Source organism: Felis catus, chromosome A3 (assembly GCF_018350175.1).
Source record: "Felis catus isolate Fca126 chromosome A3, F.catus_Fca126_mat1.0, whole genome shotgun sequence".
NCBI lineage: Eukaryota > Metazoa > Chordata > Mammalia > Carnivora > Felidae > Felis > Felis catus.
In genome coordinates, this window is record NC_058370.1 from 76,448,815 (window position 1) to 76,472,784 (window position 23,970).

Genomic DNA, 23,970 nt, shown 5'->3' on the forward strand with positions numbered 1-23,970 from the left:
TAATGACAAAAGGAACAGTCCAACTGGAAGTGTCTATGCACCCAACATTGGAACACTTAAAAATATAAAGCAAATATTAACATACAAGAAAGGAGAAACTGATGGTAATACAAGTAGAGGACTTGAACACCTCACTAGCATCAAAGGATAGGTCATCAAGAGAAAAAAAAATTCAACAAGGAAACAGTGACTTTAAATGACACATTCAACCAGATGGACCTCACATTTATATACAAAACATTCCATTCAGAAACAGCAAAGTACACATTCTTTTTCAAGTGCATACAGAAATTCCTAAAGAACAGATCACATGTTAGGCCACAACACAAGTCTCAATAAATTTAAGAAAACTGAAACCATATCAAGCATCTTTTCCAACCACTATAGTGTGAAACTAGAAATCAATTACAAGAAAAAGTCCGAAATGAACGTAATATGCATCAAGGCTAAAAAACATGCCACTAAACAATAAATGAGTCAACCAAAAGTCAAAGAGGAAATAAAAAAAAAAAAAACATATGGAGAAAAATGAAAACACAATGGTTCAAAATCTTTGGGATGCAGCAAAAGGTGTTCTAAGAGGGAAATTTATAGCAATACGGGTCTACCTCAAGAAATCAAGAAAAATCTCAAACAACTTTACACCTAAAATAGCTAGACACAGAAAAATAATGCCCAAAGCTAGAAAAAAGAGAAGGATAAAGGTTAGAGCAGAAATAAATGAAATCGAGATTAAAAAAATAGAAAAGAGCAATAGGACCAGGAACTTACTCTTTGAAAATATAAACAAAATTGATAAACCATTAGCCAGACTAATCAAGAAAAAGAGAGGACCCATACAATTAAAATGAGAAATGAAGGAGAAGAAATAATAACTGACACTACAAAAATACAAAGGATTAAAAGAATATTATGTAAAACTAAATGCCAACAAATGGGATAACCTGGAAGAAATGAATAAATTCCAGGGCACCTGAGTGGCTCAGTAGGTTAAGCGTCAGACTTCAGCTCAGGTCATGATCTCATGGTTGGTGAGTGTGACCCCACATCAGGCTCCCTGCTGCCAGCCTGTCAGCACAGAGCTGTCCAGCTGTCTTTCTGCCTCTCCCCCACTTGCACTCTCCCCCAAATAAATTTTTAAAAAAGAAATGGATAAATTCCTAGAAACACATAATCTTCCAAGACTGAATCATAAAGAAATAGATTTTTTTTTAAATTTTTTTTTCAACGTTTATTTATTTTTGGGACAGAGAGAGACAGAGCATGAACGGGGGAGGGGCAGAGAGAGAGGGAGACACAGAATCGGAAACAGGCTCCAGGCTCTGAGCCATCAGCCCAGAGCCCGACGCGGGGCTCGAACTCACAGACCGCGAGATCGTGACCTGGCTGAAGTCGGACGCTTAACCGACTGCGCCACCCAGGCGCCCCAAGAAATACAAAATTTGAACATACCAGTCATTACTAATAAAATTGAATTGGCATTCACAAAACTCCTAACAAACAAAGGTTCAGGACAAGACAGATTCACTGTTAAACACTACCAAACATTTAAAGAAGAGTTAATATCCTAATCTTCTCAAACTATCTCAAAAAACAGAAGAGAAAGAGAAGCTTCCAAATTCATTCTATAAGGCCAGCATTACACTGATACCAACACCAGACAAAAACACTACAAAAAGAGGAAATTGCAGGCCAATGTCTCAGATGAACACAGACTAAAAGTCCTCACAAAATATTAAACCAAATTCAGCAAAACATTAAAAAAAATCATTCACCGTGATTAAGTAGGAATTATTCTAGGATGCAAGGTAGTTCAAAACTCAAAAATCAATGTGATACATCACATTAATAAGAGAAAGGGTAAAAATCATATGATCTCAATAAGATGCAGAAAAGCATGTGACAAAGGCTTCTGACATCCATTTATGATAAAAATTCCCAACAAAGTGAATTTAAAGGAAACATATCTCAACATAATAATGGCCATATGTCACAAACTCACAGACAGCATCATACTCAATGGTGAAAAAGAGAGCTTTCCTCCTGAGACCAGAAACACGACAAGAGTGTCCACTCTTACCACTTTTAGTTAATATAGTAACTGGAAGTCCTAGCTGCAGCAATCAGAAAAGGAAAAGAATTAAAAGCCATATAAAATTGGTAAGGATGAAGTAAAACTGTCACTCTTTGCAGATGACATGATCCTACACATAGAAAACCCTAAAGACTCCACCAAAAAACTATTAGAACTGATAAACTACAGGATACAAAATCAATATACAGAAATTAAGAAAACAATATCATTTACAATTACACCAAAAAAATTAAAACCCCAGGGATAAACTTAATCGAGAAGGTGAAAGACCTGCTGCTGTACCCTGAAAACTATAAAACACTAATGAAAGGAACTGAAGATGACAAAAACAAATAGATGTTCCATGCTCATGGATTAGAATTAATACTGTTGAAATGTCCATACTACCCAAAGCAATCTATAGATTCAATACAATCCCATCAAAATACCAACAGCATTTTTCACAGAACTAGAACAAATACTAAAATTTGTGTGGAAGGACAGAGGACCTGTAATAGCCAAAGAAATTTTGAGAAAAAAGAACAAAACTGAAGGTGTCATAATCCCAAGATATGCTACAATCATATGTGGTAATTAAAACAGTATGGTACTGGCACAAAAATAGACACACAGATCAATGGAACAGAAAAAAGAGCCCAAATTAAGCCCATGCCTATGTGGTCAATCAACCTATGGCAAAGGAGGCAAGAATATACAATGGAAAGAAGACTGTATCTTCAATCAATGGTGCTGGGAAAACTGGACAGCTACATGCAAAAAAATGAAACTGAACCACTTTCTTATACCACACACAAAAGAAAACTCAAAATGGATTAAAGACCTGGGACGCCTGGATGGCTCAGTCAGTGAAGCCTCAAACTTCGGCTCAGGTCATGATCCTGCAGTTCGTGAGTTAGTCCCATGTCAGCATAGAGTGCTGACAGCTTGGAGCCTGCTTTAGATTCTCTGTCTCCCTCTCTCTCTCTGCCCCTTCCCCACTAGCACTCTGTCTCTCTCTCTCTCAAAAATAAAATTAAAAAAAATTGATTAAAGACCTAAATGTGAAACCTGAAACCACAAAAATCCTGGAAGAAACAATAGGAAGAAATCTCTGATATCAGCCTTAGCAGCATTTTTCTAAATGTGACTCCCCAGGCAAGAAAAATGAAAGCAAAAAAAATTTCTAGGACTATAACAAAAGGAAAAGGTTTTGCACAGTGAAGGAAACTATCAACAAACCAAAAGGAAACCTGATGAATGGGAAAATATACTGGCAATAACACATCCAATAAGAGGTTAATATCCAAAATATATAAAGAACTTACACTCCTAAACACCAAAACACAAACAAAAAACAATTAGAAAATGGTCAGAGGACCTGAATAGACATTTTTCCAAAGAAGACCTACAGATGGCCACCAAACACATGAAAAGATATTTGACATCGTTAGTCATATCAGTGAAATGCAAATCAAAACCACAGTGATTAATCAGCCTACACCTATCAGAATGACTAGAATCAAAAAAAGAAATCACAATGTTGGTGAGGATGTGGAAAAAATGAATCCCTGTATACTGTTGGTGAGAATATAAACTGGTACAGCCCCTGTGGAAATCAGTGTATCAGCTCCTCAAAAAAATTAAAAATAAAAACTTATGATTCAGTAATTCCACTACTGAATTCCACTGAATTCCACTACCCAAAGAATAGAAAAAATTCAAAAAGATATATGCACCCCTCTGTTGGTTGCAGCATTATTTATGGCAGGCAAAATATGAAAGCAACCCAAGTGTCCACTGATAAATGAATGGATAAAGGAGATGTGGGGTTTCTATGTGCATACATAACACACAATGGAATATTATGCAGCCATAAAAAGGGTAAGATCTTGACCTTTGTAACAATATGGATGAACCTAGAGGGTATTAAGCTAAGTGAAATGAATCAAAAACAAATACCTTATGATCTCATTTTATGTAGAATCTAAAAAACAAACAAAAAACTCAAATATAGAGAATAAACTGGTGTGGGGGGGGGTGGTGAGAGGTGAAACAGATAAAGGGGATTAAGAAGCCCAAACTTCCTGTTAAAAAATAGGTCACGAAGATGAAAAGTACAGCATAGGGAATGCAGTCAATAATACCGTAATAACATTGTATGAAGACAGATGGACTACATTTATCATGGTAAACATTGAGTAATATATAGAATTGTCAAATCAATGTTCTACACCTGAAACTAATATAACACTGTATGATACAGTTCAATTAACAAAAGATTTGGGGCACCTGGTTAAGCATGCGACTCTTGATTTCAGCTCAGGTCATGATCTCACGGTTTATGAGATCAAACCCACCTCGGGCTCTGGGCTAAAAGCACGGAGTCTGCTTGAGATTCTATCTCCTCTCTGTCTGCCCCTTCCATGCTCATGCTCTCTCTCTCCCAAAATAAATAAAACTTAAAAAAAAATTCAAGTGGCCCAGTTTATGAGGAAAATAGCATCCTTAAGAACATTTACATCATAATTTTAATTTGCTGTTTTTAAATAACATTTTAATCATAATTTTGGGATTTAGGAAGGTATACAATAAATTTGTAAAAGTGAACACGTTTTATAAGATTAGAACTATGGAAAAAAGTTTTAAATTCAACTTAGAACAATCAATTTGTAACCATATTTCATAAAGTATCTGGGTTAAGAATTGAATGCAGAGACAAATATATGATTTCACTTAAATGTGGAATCTAAAAAGCAAAACAAACACATAAACAAAAAGCAGAAACAGATCCATAAACACAGAGAACTGATGGTTGCCAGAGGGAAGGGAAGTTTGCGGGGAGGGCAAACAGGGAAGAAGAGTAGGAGACATAGGCTTCCAGTTATGGAATGATTAAGTCATGGTGATCAAGGTACAGCACAGGAAATACAGTCAATGGTACCGTAATGACACTTTATGGTGACAGCTGGTGCTACACCCGTGGTGAGCACAGCACCAAGGATAGCCTTTTGAAGCACCATGTTGTACAGGTGAAACTAATGTGTGTCAACTACACTTCAGTAAATAAAAGAAGCAAAAGAATGTATGTTCTCATTACAGCACACCGAATTATACAAAATTAAATAAGCAAATAATATACAAAATGAGTTATGTGTTAATAATTCAATCCAGCAAATGTACAAAACATGTCTACTAAGAGTTATGGTCTATCGTAGATATGGGTTGATTTAAAGACATATGAGATACAACACAGCATGTTAAGATGATGGACTTGGTAGTCAAATCTTGAGTCTCATTCCTAGCTCCGTCCTCTTAATGCTAGCTGCATCTTTCACAGCAAATTAATCTCACTGAGCTTCTACAACATGGAAATAGTGTTAATCCTTACAAAACTTGAGTGAGATAATGTGTGTAAAATGCTTAACTGATTAGCATATATGTTTAAAAATTGATAGACATTATTACAGTCATATAGTCCTTGATCTGGAGAAGTTCACAGCTCATGAACAAAAACAGTAAACTGAAAAATACCTATTGTATTAAAGTATCAATACTCTTGATATAAAAAGGTTATTGAAAAATCGGTAAAAAAAAGTATATAGGAATTTTTAAAAAAGGGGGGATGAAGAGATAATTCCCCAAAGAAAAGAATACACATGATCAAATAAAAAAATACTCAACCTCGTAAGTTTACACATAACTTCTCTAAGTGCAACACTTCAGGTAAGAGAAAGATAAGAGATGAATTAGAGGACAATGACAAAAATGAGGTGTACTAGACGGGGGTCTGCTTTTACCAGAGCAATTCTTCCTTCAAAGCTGAGATAGCTCAGTTCCACAGGTTAGCTTCTCTCTTACAACACTCCTGTTATTAGTTACTGTTTTATTTTAAAACCTCACTGAAGAGGTGAGCATCTTGTAGATCATACAAGACCATGATGCATGCCTTTAATCTATTCCAGAATTATCCACAGTGGTTTTATTCTGATTTGGCTCCAATGACTTTGTTCCCATGTTTCAACAGTCTCTAATGTAGTTTTAACCCCTTTTATGACAATTTTTATTTTCTTCTTGTACTTCTCCATATTACCTATAATATGTATTACTTTAACAATCATAAAAAAGCGTATGTAAAAATAAAAATAGTCTGTTAGCCATCCTTTCATTTCATGATGTGCACAGTATAGTGAAAAGATACATAACCCTTAATTTAATGAAACTAATATTTCAACTATGTGTCAGATCTATGTTGGGACCTCTGATACAAAGATAAGAGCATCCAGTACACAATGAGGTCTCAGCTATCATCTTGATGGTAACAAAGTATTTGATCAAGACATACTCAGCAACTTAAAGCCTTAACACTGCATCTATAAATATGAGTGTGCAGTAGATAACTTCTAAGGTGACTTCCAGCTCTAGTAGCCAAGAACTCAATAACTATTTGAAAATCCATAGGTAATTCTGTCCACTTAAAAGTACCTATCTTTCCTGGGGCTCCTGGGTGGCTCAGTCAGTTAAGTGTCTGACTTCGGCTCAGGTCATGATCTGACAGCTAGTGAGTTCGAGCTCCACGTTGGGCTCTGTGCTGACAGTTCAGAGCCTGGAGCCTGCCTCAGATTCTGTGTCCTTCTCTGACTCTGCCCCTTCCTCACTCATGCTCTCTCTCTCTCTCTCTCTCTCAGAATAAACATTAAATTAAAAAAAAATTAAGAAGTACCTATCTTTCAAGATGCCAATTACTACAACATACACCCATTATTTCCAACTTGTGTTTACAAACAGATTTTCTCAAATTATATAGAAATATAACCATTAAATATGAACAACTTATATGCCTGAACATAATCATTTCCTTTTTAATCAAAACAACTTTCATACCAGAATCAAACTATTTGGACTACATTATATCTTTTATTCCCATGTATTCAAGAAGAGAAGTCCATGATGCATTACATAACACTATTATTTTCTAATATAAAAGAAAAAAAATCAGTCTTCCAAAAACTCAAAGGTTTTGGAATAGGTTAAGAACCACAAATTTCTAGCAGGAATAGAAAAGCAATTACATAACTATAACATGGCAAAGATCCAAAAATTATACCCAGAATACCACAAGGGATTAATTTACTAATCAAAGGAAAATGCTTTTTTGAACACATATATAATACCATGATTAAAAGGAAATGAAATAGAGGAACAAAGACATAAGATGGGAAAAAACTAGGGAAGAAAGACAACAGAAATAAGCAGCAAAAAAACAAAAGCAAAAGCACCAACAACAAAAACCCATAAACACACACACGCAAGAGCCTTAAGTTCCCAGTAACAAAAATAATGATGCAGAAACCCAACGCTTTAACCTTGCTGTGGTAGGAGAAAGGAGAAGACAGGATGCTAAAGAACCTCTTGTCCTTAAAACGTTAAAAAGAAAAAAAGAAAAAAAAAGAAATCCTGAGAAAGCTAGAAAATATAAAACAAGGTGGGAAGAGTACATTCTATACTCTACTTGCTCCAAAGATTTGCAGCAAGGGCCCATGTTGAGGCATACCAACCACACTATCTTGCAGTCTGTGTATTTTCATGTGGGGTAAAACTTTAACAGAAAAAAAGGCACATACCCAACACCGGAAATTGGAAAACTACATTTATAACATTACATGCACAAGGGAACACAAGAGCTAAGTTAACAGGGGAGATATTCTCTGGTATGGAGTCCAATCTTCCTGTGTGAAAACCAAAGGTCAGAAAATAACAAGAATGTATTAATCTCAAGAAAAAAGTAGGAAAAAATAGGCATCTCGACAAAATTTGAAAAGAGCAGGCATAAAGATAATAAGAGATCAATCTAATATTAAGTTCACCTCAGGCACTTAATGAAATTTTCTGCACTGAAATCAGAATACCTAGACTGTTCTCTGTGTGGACTTCTCAGTGGGAAGATCTATATGTGGGATCCCTGCACTGATTCACTGAAAATTTCTCAACAACACAACTGAAAAGATTTCTAAGCAAGCAGTCTGTTCAGTGTGATAGATTTGGTATTTAAACCTTGAGATCATGAACCAATAGAAAGTTTGTCTGGTCAAAGGTCTACAGATGCCTTACAAAAAAACTAAAAGATGGGGCACATGGGTGGTTCAGTCGGTTGAGCGTCCGACTTTGGCTCAGGTCATAATCTCATGGTTCGTGGGTTCGAGCCCAGTGTCAGGCTCTGTACTGACAGCTCAGAGCCTGGAGCCTACTTCAGATTCTGTGGCTCTCTTTCTGCTCCTCCCCCAGTCATGCTCTGTTTCTCTCTCTCTCTCTCAAAAATAAACATTAAAAAAATTAGAAAGACAAAACACAACAAAAACCTAAAAGGCTTATTCTATTTCCTGACTAGTTTTACGCTAAAACACAGTTAGCAATGCTTGCCCACTTTTATTGCTAGAGGATGTGCATGAATCAAGTGCCTTGATATTTGAGCACAGAAAGGTCAACTTGGTTATTATATATATTTCATGTTTAATAAATAAAATAAACCATGAGAAGACTAGATTATATCATTCTAAAAACCTTAAATGGCCCCATATTTTCTTATGAAGCATAGCCAATGAACAGGGAGGTAGATAAAAATGTTCTAATTAGCTCCAGGACTAGACAATGTACTTTTAGAGAAAGAAATCAATGATCTGTTTTCCACAGTGTTATTGTCCACTCATGAATTGTCTGTATGCTTAAGTCTAAACTCTTTTCAAGGCATGCTAGTACCTATTACTTAAATACTGAGGATTTTTTTTTTTTTTTTTTTACATTCTACGAAATTAAGTACAAGCTAAGAAGTTAGTGCCTATGGCCCACTGCTATACACAAGTCACATAAAATTTTCCAAGTGGTGGTGACAAGTCAAGGAAGCTGATAGCAACTGGGATTGCTCCTAGAAATTTTGTAGGAGCAAGGACATCACCTGAAAACAAACTAGTGTAGTCTTTGATTTATAAATTGATTTTAAAGAAGGCCTGTCAAGTTATATTGCTTAGAAGGTCATACATAGTTGCATAGGTTTTGTTCAATCTTTGAAAAAAAGAAAAATCAAATAAGCTAAAAGCAATGATTTTTAAGAAGGTAAATTCCTGGGCCATAAGGATGATTGGTACATTTGGACCCATATTCTACATCATCTTTATCTGTAGCTGTAACAGTAAGTGATATATGCAAGGATAATTTGAGCTTGGGGTCTCCCCAGAAAAGCAAACTCTGAGACAAGAGCTTATGTGTACATAGGCTATTGGCAATAATCTTAGGGACTGAGAGGGAGGGGGTGCTGGGAAAAGTGAAATAGGACAGAAAGCCAAAATAAGGGTGTACTGTCAAGCTGGTCACTGTGGTCAATGGTTGGCCCTGTGAGTTGTAGAGACAGCTCAGAATCAGTGCCCCAAAATGGGAGCTCAAAACATTTATTCACTGGCCTCTGTTCTCGAATGGTCAAGTTGCCCTAAAAGGGATAATTCTCACACTTCCAGATTTGCATGTATACATGGATGCTCCTCTAGGCACCCTTGGTCCTGGCATTAGAAAAGCCCTGGGACAAAGAACAAAGCAGTGGTAGAGTTGAGGTGAGGGGTTTTGTCTGCAGCTGACTGAAGGGATGTGGCCAAAAAGTGAATGCAATGGAAGTGAAAGAGGGAGCAAGAATTACCGGATTCCTAGCCATTTGCCAACAAAGGAAGGGACACGTGGGCAATTCCCTGAAAGGTAAATAAATATATTTTTAAAAATTTTTCCTCACAAAATCAATTTATATAAAATTTTAATGATAACAAAAGGGAGATCTCTGAAGTATCCAAAATACATGTCTATAAAAAAAGTCAGCTCATTTTGGGTTGTTGTCTTATTATTGAGCTTTGAAAACTCATTACATATTCTAAATAGAAGTCCATTATCAGATAAGTAATTCACAAATATTCTGTCTTAGTCTGTGGCCTGTCTTTTCAGTCTTTTAACAGTATTTTTCAAGAAAAGAAAATTTTAACTTTGATTAAATCCAATTTATCAATTTGCTCTTATATGGATCTCGCTTTGGGTGTTATATTAAGAAATCCCAGGGGTGCCTGGGTGGCTTAGTTCATTAAGTGTCCGACTTCGGCTCAGGTCACGATCTCGCAGTTCGTGAGTTCGAGCCCCTCATTGGGCTCTGTGCTGACAGCTCAGAGCCTGGAACCTGCCTCAGATTCTATGTCTCCATCCATCTGCCCCTCTCCCATTTGTGCTCTGTCTCTCTCAAAAATAAACAGACATTAAAAAAAAATTAAGAAATCCGGAAGTTCCAAAGCTGTTCTTTGTGGTTCCAGAAGTTTCACTGCCTTAGGTTTTACATTAAGTTCATAATCCACTTGGAGTTAATTTTTGTATACAGATTGAAGTTCATCTTTTGCATACAGCAAATTGTTTCAGCCCCATTTATTGAAAAGACAGGCTTTCCTCCACACTGAATTATCTTTCCACCTTTACTAACAATAGTTCTTTGTATACACAAACAGTTGTATAGGTATACACGCAGTCCCCAACCTCAACGGTCTAACTTGGGATATTCCAACTTTACAACAGTATGAAAACTGGTATGCATTCAGTAGAATGTGTACTTCAAATGTTGAATCCTGATCTTTCCAGGCTAATAATATGCAGTAGGATATTCTTGTGATGCCGGGCAGTGGCAGCAAGCCACAGCTCCCAGTGAGCCATGCAATCACGAAGGTAAACAACCATGCTGCACCCATACAACCATTCTGCTTTTCACTTTCAGTACAGGATTCAATAAATTATATGAGATTTTCAACCCATTATTATAAAATAGCCTTTGTTAGATGATCTTGCCCAACTCTGGGCTAACGTAAGTGTTCTGAGCATGTTTAAGGCAGGCTGGGCTAAGCTATGATGTTTGGTAGGTTATGTGTGTTATTAATTGCATTTTCAACTTACAGTATTTTTAACTTACAATGTGTTTATCAGGACATAACCCCATCTCCAGTCAAGGAGTATTTCTACGATAATGCCACATTATCTTGATAAATGTAATTTGTGTCCTGAAATCAGGTCACATTAGTTCTTTAACTTTGTCTTTTTCAGTTTCTCTTTTTTAGATCCTTTGCATTTTCCTTATGTAGTTTAGAATTATATTGTCAATTTCCAAACTAAATCTGTTGGAATTCTGACTGGGATTATATTGAATCTATAGATCAATTTGAAGAGAAATGACATCTTAACAATACTGAGTAGTCTAATGCATTAATGTAGACTATCTCTCCATCTAATTAGGTCGTTTGGGCAAAAAATTTGCAGATACTTCACCAGAGGAGATATATAGGTGACAAACACATAAAAAAATATGTTCAACATTATTGGTCATTAAAGGAATGCAATTAAAATCACAATGACTTTTCACTACACACTATTAGGATGGCTAAAATGAGAAAGACTGGCCAGACCAAATGTGAACAAAATTGTAGAGAAAGAGAACAAGCAGGGGAGAGGGTAAGAGACAGATTATATATATACGTGTATATATGTGTGTATATATACATGTATATATATATACACGTATATATACACACATATATACGTACATGTGTACACCTATACGTATATATGTATATATATATGTATACATGTATATATACATATATACATATATATGTGTATATATATGTGTGTATATATGTGTGTGTGTGTGTGTATATATATATATATATATATATATATATGAGAGAAAAATGAATGAATGAATGAATGAATATATCTTAAGCAGGCTCCATGCTCAGCTCAGAGCTCAATGTGGGGCTCAATGTCACAACTGTGATATCCTGACCTGAGCCAAAATCGAGAGTTGGGTGCTTAACTGACTGAACCACCCAGGTGCCCCAACAACCACTTTCTTAAGCAACTGGTTTTGAAACAGTTTAAAGTTTTAAAACAGTTTCTACAGTTTTTTTTTTCAATTAAATTAGTTAAAAAAAATTTTAGATGTTAGCAGTTTCTTAAATTAAACATACACCTTTTATATGATCCACCATTCATTCCACCCCTAGGTGTTTGCTATAGGGAAATGAAAGCATATGTTCATATAATGACATCGCATAATATTAACAGCAGCTCGATCTATAATAGCCAAATCTTAAAATCTATTCCTATGTCCATCAACAAGTAAATGGACAATATATAGCAAATCCATATAATGGAGTACTACTTGGCCTAAAAAGAATGAACTGTTATTATATGCCACATATGGAAGAATCTCTATGCTGAGGAAAGAAATCTGACAGAAAAGAACACACAGAATTATACAAAATTCTAGAAAGCATATCAGTAGTTGCCTGGGGACCAGCGGGAGGAACAAGAAGGACAGAGAGATTACAAAGGGGAGTGGGGAGCTACCATGTTCACCTGACAAAGGGAAGTGGGGAAACTTGGACATAATGGAAATGTTTATTATCTTGATTGCGGGGTTGATCTCACAGGTGTAAACATTTGTCAAAACTCAAATTGTACACTTTATATTCAGTTTATTGTACATCAATTATACCTTAATAAAGCTGTTTAAAAAAAACCACTTGTTATGACTTCTGGGTAGTAATGTATCTACAAAGCAGGATTATTTTTGCAGATTAATCAATAATTAGGAGCTAAAAAAATTATAAAGTAGCAGTATTTCTAATGCCAAGGACAAAGGCAAAAAATAACTGTCCATAAACTCATCACTTGGAGAATGAAATTTTATATTTTATACATATATAGTTATATAAAATGTGTATATACTGGAGAAGGAAGGAGAAAAGATATATAGAACTCAGATGTTAGCTATTCTCCCATAACTGTTATTAAATTATGTTAAACTAGGAAAGCACTTAAGCAGAAAAGTGTGAACACTGCCAATCTCAAAATGTAATGCTTATTATCTTTAAAAGCATTTTGTTACTTTTATAATACCTGAAGTGATATAATAATGTCAGTCACTTAACCAGATCTTAGAGTATAATATCTTCATCTTAAGTACTATTATTTCCAGTATTTTAATAATTTTCTCACAGTCCCGGAATGTGATCTTTTGTGCTCTGATGACACTTAAATTAATAGCATAATTTTCTGGTACTTGCAACAGTTGCTTTCCATTCTGATTTTTTTTTTATACTTTCCTATAATATGTGCAGATAAATCCTCTAATAATCATTTTTGTCTTTATCTCTAGGGGATTCAAAAAGCTTCAATAGAATAAGGAAATATCAAGATTAAACTTTTTTAAGAAACTTAATTTTAATATTAATTGCAGTATTTCTAATCAGATATCTTTAAAGAGATAGTAAATCTCTTAAATATTCAGTTCATTTGATCTTATTTGCAAGCTTCATTGATGTTCTCCACATTTTCTGTAGATAGCCCTATAACTACACCTATTTAATCAAATGCTATTCTCTGTCAAGCAATCCACACGGAATGTATCAACTCTTCCAATACTTAACCTTATTTTGACTGTAACTGACCACTGCTGATCATGACTTAAAAGATGTGCTACTAGGGGCATCTGGGGGGTCAGTTGGTTAAGTGTCTGACTCTTGACTTCGGCTAAGGTCATGATCTCACAGTTGTGAGGTCAAGCCCCGCTGGAAGGCTCCACTGGGCGTGAAGCCACATTAAGGTTCTCTCTCTCCCTTTCCTTCTGCCCTTTCCAGCTCCCTCTCCCCCCCCCCACCCCGTCTCTTGCTCAAAAAGAAAAAACAAAAAAGATGTGCTACTATTTATAAGTCCTAAGAAGAGGGTATCTACCCACAAAGTCAAATGAAATACAGTCACTTCATAAACAGCCATTACAGAATGACTACAGCAGCTAAGAAAGAAAAGAAAAGAGAAAAGAAAAGAAAAGAAAAGAAAAGAAAAGAAAAGAAAAGAAAAGAAAAGAAAAGAAAAGAAAAGAAACATCTGTCAGTGCATGCTGACAATTAGTAGGCACTCTCAAAATGTAGACCATTAAAAAAAATAAAAACTCAACATCAAGTTAATTAGGAGATGATTCTGAGTAGACAGCTGAGTAGAAAACACCAGGAATCTGTCTCCCACCTAGACAGCATTTACACTGATAGAACCTGTGTGATACATCTATTTTGGAACCCTGGAAGTCTACTGAAGGCTTGCAAATTCTATTTCAGCTCTTCACTTGACAGAGGCTCTCCATCACCCAGCCCCATGACCAGCAGCCCCGCAGGTACTCCAGGAGCAACTTGCACAGCTTATAGGAGGAAGAGTAGGCAAAAGGGATCTTGTCTTGCAATTAGCAGCAATCTGTGCTCTGATGTGAATGTGGCTTCTAATCTCAGAGGGGCAAAGAGGCAGTTGGACATTGTTGTTGTATCTCCTCCGATTGTTGCAAGCCTCTCCTCCTCCTGCAGAGTATTTTAAGAGCCAGTGCCCTCTTCCCTCATCATTTTTCTTTTTATCCCCTTTTTAGGAGTCAGACATTAAAGACGCAAGCATTTAAAAGTAACTGCATATACAGGGGGAATGTGGAAGTCAATACACAAGTGCAGGGAAAGATGCAGGCTCAAAACTGACCAGAAAAGGCCCTAATAAGCTTATACCTTAATCTGATCCTTGGCACAGAGACAACCTATGAGAATCAAAAAAAAAAAAAAACAAAAACAAAAACAAAAAACAACAACAACAACAACAACAAAAAAAAAACAAACCCAAAAGAATAAAATAAAAAAACGGGAGATTATGATCTTTCCTTTCTAGGGAGAAGGGAAAATCCAACTTCTAGACTAACCTCACTACTAAAAGTATCCAGTTTTTAACAACAACAAAATTACAAGGCATAAAGTAACAGCAAAATGTGGCCTTGATCCAAAGAAAAACCATTAAAGAAACGGTCCCTTAAAAAGACCTGATAGTAGACCTACTAGACAAAGAATCTGAAAAAATGGTCTTAAGGATGCTTTAAAAATTAAAGAGAGATGTGGAGAAAGTCAAGAAAATGATGTATGAGCAAAATGGAAATACCAATAAAGAGAAAGAAAACCTAAAAAGAAACCAGAAAGAAATTTTGGAGCTGAAAGTACAATGACTGAAATGGAACATTCATAAAAGCAATCTAAACGCAGATTTGAGCGTGCAAAAGAGTAGGGACCTTAAAGACGAGACAGTGTAAATGATCAAGTCTGAGCAACAGAGACAAAAAGGAATGAAGAGATCAGAACCTAAGGGAAAGGTGGCACATCAACAATGCAAGCACTGTGAGGACCCAAATGAAGACAGAAAGTAGCAGAGAACATTTGAAGAAATAGTATCTTAAAAATCCTAATTTTGATGAAAAACATGAATATAAACATCCAAGAGATGAGTGAAGTCTAAGTAAGATGAAATCAAAGAGATCCACACCAGGACACATTATAAACAAACTTTCAAAAGCCAAAGACAGAATCTTGTAAAAAGCAAGACGTGACTCATCACAGACAAGGGATCCTCAAAAACAATCAGATTTCCAAGAAATTTTGAAAGCCAGAAGGTTGTGGGCTGATATATTCAAAGTGCTTAAAACAAAAACAAAAACAACTTACAACCAAAAATCTTGGCAAAACTGTCCTTCATAAGAGAAGAAGAAATTAAGACATTCCCAACTGAATAAAAGCTGAAGTAGTTCTATCATTAGACCTATGCTGCAGGAAATGCTCAAGGGAGTCTCACAGGTTGAAATGAAAGGACAGTAGACAGTAACATGAAGCCCTTTGAAGAAATAAAGATCTCAGTAAAGGTAATTACATGGGCAATTATAAAAGCTAGTATTATCGTAAACAATGGCTTAACACTACTTTGTTTCCTCTAAGATTTAAGAGACTAACACATTTTTATAACAATTAGTCTAAAAGCTAGCATTATTTGTAACTTTGGTCTGTAACTCTGCATTTTTGCTTTCTACATAATTTATGAGACAAATGCATTTAAAAAATTATGAGTTTGTGGTTTGGGGGCACACAATGTATAAAAATGTAACTTTGTGATAACAACTGAAAAGCACAGGTACAGAGTTGCAAAGGACCAAAGGATGTATATGTTTTCGAAGTCAAGCTGGTATAAATTCAAGTTAGAAGGTTATACCTTCAAGATATTAAATGTAATCCCCCTGGTAATCGCAGAGAAAATATTACATATACACAAAAAGGAGAAATTTAAATGTTTAACTAGAAAAATTTAACTAAGTCTAAATAAAACAGTAATGCAAAAACTAAGGGACAAAATAAGACATATGGAAAACAGCAGCAACATGACAGAAATGTCCCCCCTTATCAGTAATTACTTTAAATATTAACGGATTAAACTCTCCAATCAAAAGACAGATTTCAATAAGAACCAAATGTGACCTTGTACATATTTTGGCAGCTAAAATTCTTTAAGGCTACTGACGGGTGACCCCTTAAATCAGTCTTGTCTGATTGCTGCATGCAGGGAAAGGTTTCTCCTTTCATTTCTTTCTTGGGGGACGGGGGTTATTGCAAAAATATTCATTTTAACATTACAGGGGCCCTTTTGTTAGAGCTCCTCTACCACAGACATTAACAGGTGAGTAACAGCCACATGTACTGATTGTATCCATTCACAACGGACAACGGCATCGAATGTAAGCTAGCTTACTTTTGTCACTATGTTTTTCTTGAGTTTGTTCTTATGTTTTAAGAGGTACCAGGTGTGCATTTTTACACGGAAATCTAAAGGTACCTTCAAAAATATCTGCCACAAAAACAGTCCTTCATCATTATTTAATCATGTGTTTGTACATTTTTGTACGTTAACTTATGAATGAGTTTTTCAGTAAGAAATGTATATGCAAGAACCAAAAAAAAAAAAAAAAAAAAAACAAAAGACACACAGATTGGCTAATGGATAAAAACACATGTTCCAACTATATGCTGTCTGTAAGAGTCTCACTTTAAATCCACAGAGACAAAAAGGTTAAAAGTGAAAGGATAAAAAAAGATATTCTGTGCAAATAACAGCCAAAAGAGAGCAGGGGTGGCAATACTAATTATCAAAGCAGACTTTAAATTAAAATAGGTTACAAAAGACAAGGACATTACAGGCTCATCTTCCATATGCTGTGGGTTTGATTCCAGACCACTGCACTGAAGTGGTTATCACGATAAAGCAAATGTTGCACTAAAGCAAGTCAAATGAATTTTTTGGTTTCCCGGTGCATGTAAAAGTTATGTTGATACTGCACTGTGACCTACTAAGTGCACAATAATGTATGTGTAAAATAATGTTCTTTTATTAAAAAAAAAAAAAACAAAAAAACACATTATTGCCAGAAAGTGCTAACTATCCCCCGAGCTTTCAGAGTCCTATCTTTCTGCCTGAAGAGGGTCTTGTCTCGACGTTGATGGCAGCAAACTGACAAGGGTAGTGGCTGCTGGAGGTTAGAGTGGCTGCACTAATTTCTTAACATACGACAACAATGAAGTTTGAGTCACTGAGGGACTTCCCCCCTTCACAAACAATTTCTCTGTGGCATGCAATGCTGGTTGACAGCATCTGACCCACACTGCAGTCAATGCTCTCAAACTCCACCACTGCTTTATCAACTAAGTTTCTGTAATATCTAATCCCTTGCCGTCATTTCGACAGTCTTCACAGCATCTTTGCCTGGTGTAGACTCTATCTCAAAAAAAAACAATTTCTTTGCTCATTCATAAGAAATAATTCCTTATCCGTTAAAGTTTGATCAGGAGATTGAAGCAAGTCAGTCTCACCTTCAGGTTCCAATTCCAAGTCTAGTTCTCTTGATGTTTCCCCCACATCCGCACCACATTTCCACTGAAGTCTTGAACCCTTAAAGTCTTCCATGAGGGTTTGCAACAACTTCTTCCAGACTCCTGTTCATGTAGGTATTTTGACCTCTTCCCATCAATCACGAATGTTCTTACGGCATCTACAACTGTGAATACCTTCCAGAAGGTTTTCAATTTTTTTCCCAGACCTGGAGGCTATAGGGCTATGGCCTTACAAAATGCATTTCTTAAATATTAAGACGTGAAAGTCAAAATCATCCCTTGATCCACAGGCTGCAGAATGGATGTTGCACTAACAGGCATGAAAACATGAATCTCCTTGTAGATCTCCATCAGAGCTCTTGAGTGACCAGGTACGTTGTCAATGAGTAGTGACATTTTTAAAAGTAATCTTTTCCTTTCTTACCATGTTGTAGACAGATATGATGTCTCCCAGGCTTTGTTGTTCCATTTATAGAGCACGGGCAGAGCTGATATAGCATCATTCTTAAGAGCTCTAGGATCTTCCGAATGGTAAATGAGCACCGGCTTCAACTTAAAGTCACCAGCTGCATTAGGCCTTAAAAAGGCAGTCAACTTGTCATTTGAAGCTTATGAGGTCAGGCATTGACTTCTCTCTCGCTATGCAAGTCCCAGATGGCAGCATCTTGCAAAGAATGCTGCTTTGTCTACACAGAAAATCTCTTCTTTAGTGTAGCCACCTTCATTCACTATCTTAGCTAGATCTTTCGAATAAAGTTACTGCAGCTCCTAGATCGGCACTTGCTGCTTCACCTTGCCCTTTTATGCTTTAGAGAGGACTTCTTTCCTTGAACCTCATGAACCAACCTCTGCAGCCTCAAACCTTCCTTCTGGTACTTCCTCACCTCTTCCCTGCCTTCACAGAATTGACGAGAGTTAAGGCTTTTCTCTGCATTAGGCTTTGGCTTAGAAGAATGCTGTGACTGGTTTGCCTTTCTATCCAGACCGCTCGAACCACTAAACAGTTTTGCTTTCTTATCATTTGTGTGTTCACTTATGTGTTCACTGGAGTAACACTTTTAATCTCTTTCAAGAACTTCTTTGCATTCATAACCTGGTTTAGTGTTTGGCTCAAGAGGCCCAGCTTTCAGCCTATCCTGGTTTTTACCATGCCTTCCTCACTAAGTTTAATCATTTCTATCTTCTGATTTAAAGTGAGAGACCTTCAACTCTTCTTCTCACCTGAATACTTAGATGCCATTAAGGGTTATTAATTGGCTTAATTTCAAGATTATTGTGCCTTGGAGAACAGGACAGCCATGGGAAAGGGAGGGAGCAAGACGGGGGAAAGCCAGTATGTGCAGCAGTCAGAACACACACAACATTTATCGATTAAGTTCACCATCTTAAATGGGTGCAATTCACGGGGACTCAAAACAATCACAATAGTCACATCAAGGTTCACTGGTCACAGATCATCGTAACAAATAATAATGAAAAACCCTGAAATGCCGTAAGAATTACCACAGTGGACGGGGACCAGAAAGGAGCAAATGCTATTGGAAAATGGAGCCAAGAGACTTCCTCAAGGCAAGAGTCCACAAACCTTCAATTTGTAAAAGACAAAAACAAAAGCACAAAAGAAAATATCTGTGAAGTGCAATAAAGCAAAACACAGTAAAACACGGTGTGCGAGTACAGTAGATGCTGCCTCAGTCTAGCAAAAGCTCCAGTGTTCTAAGACTGCCCACAGAACACCAAAAGCTGTGCAATTCATGTACTATCTCCTAATTTCATGCCTCTGTTCTTTGGCTAATGCAGTTGTCTCCTGAAGTATCATCTCCCTTCCCAAACCAAACTTCTCATGCCTCAAGACGCACTGAGCTCAAGTAACATCCTATCCAGAAAACGTGCTTAGTCACATCAGGTTAGATTATGTGCTTCTTCTCCACCTTATCACAACAGCTCATCATGACACTCAACATATTTTACTAAAATCATCTTTTTAATAACTCTCTCCTTATCAGACTGAAAGTTAATCCTGAAAGCCTACCCTAGGTATCAGAACCTGTCTAATTCACCACAACAATGTCCGGATCCGACTCAGTGCTCCACATATTACTAGTGGAAATAAATGTATGCGACATTTAAATTGTTCCCTACTGAAAAACGTTGCTTCTTGCTTTTCTGTTTATGTCCTTTTTCAAGGTTAACTATAAAGGAAGACTTGACCATGACAGCTATACAATTTCATCTAATAAAGCACTAAAAATAAGATAGAACTTCCCTAGTAGACCTTTGATAAGTTAGTTCCTCTTACTTATCTTCCTAAGTTCTATGAAAGTCCAAAGAACCCTGAACTTTCCACACTAATCCCCTCCGTATAACACAAGTGGGTGGGAAAATAAGAGGATTTATCTCTTTTGTCACTTGCCTGTAGTTGGAAATGTGGGACTCCATTTGTATTCAGCACACTTATTCAGAAATTTCAGTATTTCTCTTTAACTAGCAGCCCACTGGCAAAAGCAAAGATGAATTTTAACATCCCATGTTCACAACTAGTTTATACATCAGAATTCAAATAAAGTAGTAACTACACATCTAATATTTAATATTCTATAAAAAAGGGGGGGGGGGTAAAAGCTACTAGGTAAGAAAGGTGTATTAAATACACACATCTAATTTCAGTCCCTCCCCAAAATGCACTAAAACTATGTTATCGCTGTTTTTTCTTCATGGCATAATCTCACAAAAAAATAGGGAGAACTAGACAGGCAACAAAAGCAAAATTTTGGAAGCAGAAAAAACAAAGTGATTGCTCACAGACGCAAATTCCTAAAAATATAAGAAATGAAATCTGGCGATATACAATATACATCGAAGATCATAGGTGTGTGATCAACAGATAAACAGTTATAACATACACCATGACCTAACAGGGTCTATTTCAAGAACACAGGACTGGTTTAATATTAGGAAATCTAATAGTTTACCACATTAACAGATTAAAGGAGAAAAACAATTTGATTATCTCTTTGTGTTTAAAGAGAATACATTTAATAATTTCAACTTCCCAGTCATAACAAAACTCTTAGCAAACTAGAAATAGAAACAAATTCCATTAATTATTGTTAAAGGATTTCAGTACAAGAAATACATAGACAAAAATCTACCTAATATTAAAAACTCAGAAGTTTTTCCTTTGAGATCTAGAACAATACAAGAACGCTTGTGTTTACTATTTATAGTTCACATTGTATTGGAGAGCTTAGCCCGAGCAGTAAAGGGGGGGGGGGGGGAGGTGTAAAGATGGGAATGGAGGAAATAAAACTGTTGTTACAAATGATATGATTATGTTCACAGTAAATCCAATGAATTTATTGATAAATTATTAGATAAGACTTTAACAAGGCTAGTGGATAGAAAAATCATTAAAGAAAACAGATTTAAATACATCAGCAATAAACAAAACGGAAGGAAAAAAAGGGGAAAAAAATGACTACTATACACACCCAAGAATGACCAAATTAAAAAGTCTGAAAATACCAAGTGATAACTTGGATATCATTTTTTGCCTCTTAGCTCCAAATCCACCCTCATTATTTATCTGCTCTATGGTAATAGAAGTTTACCCTGTAAGCATGTCTCTTTAACAGCTACATGATGTTCCGCCTTATCAGAAGATGCCATAAGGTTAACTGCTTACCAATTCAGGCTGTGGTGTCCTGTCCACCAGCCTTGGTCAACTTATACCTCACAGGAGTGTTTTCTGCTTGCTCAGGGACTACCAGGCAGAAGGTTGGAAGAGTCTTCTCCAAGAAATCTAACCAACCAATCAATCATTCAAAAAGACCTAAAAGGTACTGACATTTGGCATTCCTCACTACACGATCTACTCAGATGACTCTACACGAAGGTTCACAGTTGACAGGCCCCACATACGCACTCAAAGCTTCCAAAGAGCTTTTTATAGCTGACTTTTCATCACAAGCAGATAAGCAAAGATTATAAGCCTAGACAAAAAAGCAACTCAAGGAAATAGAAACGACTCAGAGGTGGAGGAAAAAAAAAAAAAAAAAAAGAAAAATATTACTATCTCTGGGGAAAAAAGAATATATACCTATGAAGTGAACTCTTAGAGATGAACATGACAGAAGTAAAAAGAAAAAGAACAAACAAACAAAACACCTCAACAGGAAGGTTATGAGGTAAAGTTGATAAAATTTCCCAGAAAATAAAGCTAACAGAAAACCTAATATAGATGGCTAAGAGGAGATGTAGACAAGTGATGGAAATTGGGGGCGGAATGAGTGTTAAGTACAGAGAAAACTACAGAAGTGACAAAGTAAGGTAACTGTTAACTCTAGGAATAGCAACAGCCAGGGTGACAAAGGAAAAATGAGGGTTAACTACAAGGCTCATCTCTGCATAATACACATACGTGTTCATAATAATGTAAACCCTGAATATTAATATAATCAAAATTAAAAGATAACTATTTGGACGCTCACCTCAGCAGCACATCTACGAACATTGGAATAATACAGAGAAGATTAGCATGGCCCCTGCATAAGGAGGACACACAAATTCGTGAAACATTCCATATAAAAAAAAAAGTAAATAAATAAAAGATAGCTATTTGGGGAAAACAGGAAGATACGAAGTATGCATGTGTGTGGAGTGGGAGAAGAAACAGCAACCTCATCTATAGTGGAAAGTTAACAGATAAGGACTAACACAAAAACAAAATGCAGTATAATTACAAGAGCACGTAACAATACAAATAATATTATAAGACCAAAAGGATCAGCTAAAAATTAAAAGTCACTGACTCTGCAGAAGGAGAAAAAGGTGGGAAGGTGGCTAGGAAGTACTATTTGTTCTAAAAAGCAAACAACATCAACAAAAACCCTGTAACCTAACTCTTCAAACTATGTTCTCATGTAACTATAGCAAAAAGTAAAAACTTAAAAACAAATAGCTTGCCCATACTGTCATGGTAAACTAGGAAATATTATTTTTTTAAGTTTATTTATTTTGAAAGAGAGAGAGAGAGAGAAAGAGGCAGGGAGTGAGGGGGGGAGAGAGAATTCCAAGCAGGCTCTGAGCTGTCAGTGCAGAACCTGACATGGGGCTCGAACCCATGAACCATGAGATCGTGACCTGAGCCAAAACCAAGAGCCGGATGCTTAACCAACGGAGACACCCAGGTGCCCCTAGAAAATATGATTTCTTAAGCAAGTATTCACAGTAGCAACACATTTTTTAAATGCTTAGGTGTAAATTCAACAAAAATATGCAAAATATGGATTAAGAAACCACTGTCCCTTAAGTGAGGGACCTAAATAAATGTAAGCATAACCAGTTCCTAGTTTATGGACATGACAGTTCTTAATTTGATGGATAAACATAAACCTAACTAAAAACTAAATTATTCTAAGGAGTTCCTAGGATAAATGCACAACATTATCAGTGATGTTTTAAAAACTAAAATATTTTGTCAAGTGACAAGCATAGTTTCAAAGCTATTATCTGGTGAGAACCCCATTCTAAATGAAGGCATTACAGGTGATTTTATATTTTCTTAAGTTTGCTTATTTGTATTTTCTCTCTCTTTTTTAGAATTAATGCAGGGTACTTTTAAAATAAGTTACTGGGCACCGGGGTGGCTCAGTCAGTTAAGCATCCAACTCTTGATTTCAGGTCAAGTTATGATCTGGGTCATGAGATCAAGCCCTGTGTTAGGCTCTGCACTGAGCATGGAACCTCCTTAGGATTCTCTCTCCCCCCTACCCATCTCTGCCCCTCACCTGCTCATGCTCTCTTTCTCTCACTCTCTCTCAAAATAAATCAACAACAACAACAGTTATTAAAAAAGAAAAAAATGAAAGATGGCTACTAGATTACTGAGGCCAATATCACATTGATACTTTTACCATATCACATGATCTCAAGATTGAGTTAAGTTTCTTTGTTTTGGTCCTTTTGATGTCTTTTTAAGCATACCACTATGGCAAAAAAAAAAAAAACAAACTGCCTTGGCAAAAGCACATTAATCAATTTAAGAGTGAACAAGAATCCAGTACTTGGTGTTCTCCAATAAAGAGAGCAAAGAAAAAAATG

At 36.2% G+C, this 23,970-nt stretch overlaps 1 protein-coding gene and 1 non-coding gene across 2 annotated transcripts in view; one reads left to right on the forward strand and one right to left on the reverse strand.

Annotated features, from left to right (window-relative positions):
- FANCL (FA complementation group L) overlaps positions 1–23,970 on the reverse strand; it is an 84,481-nt gene that overhangs the window by 15,370 nt on the left and 45,141 nt on the right. The window lies entirely within an intron of this gene.
- Positions 22,351–22,457, forward strand: LOC111559904. The gene has a single exon (XR_002741374.1). It is a non-coding gene; the product is annotated as a U6 spliceosomal RNA (small nuclear RNA).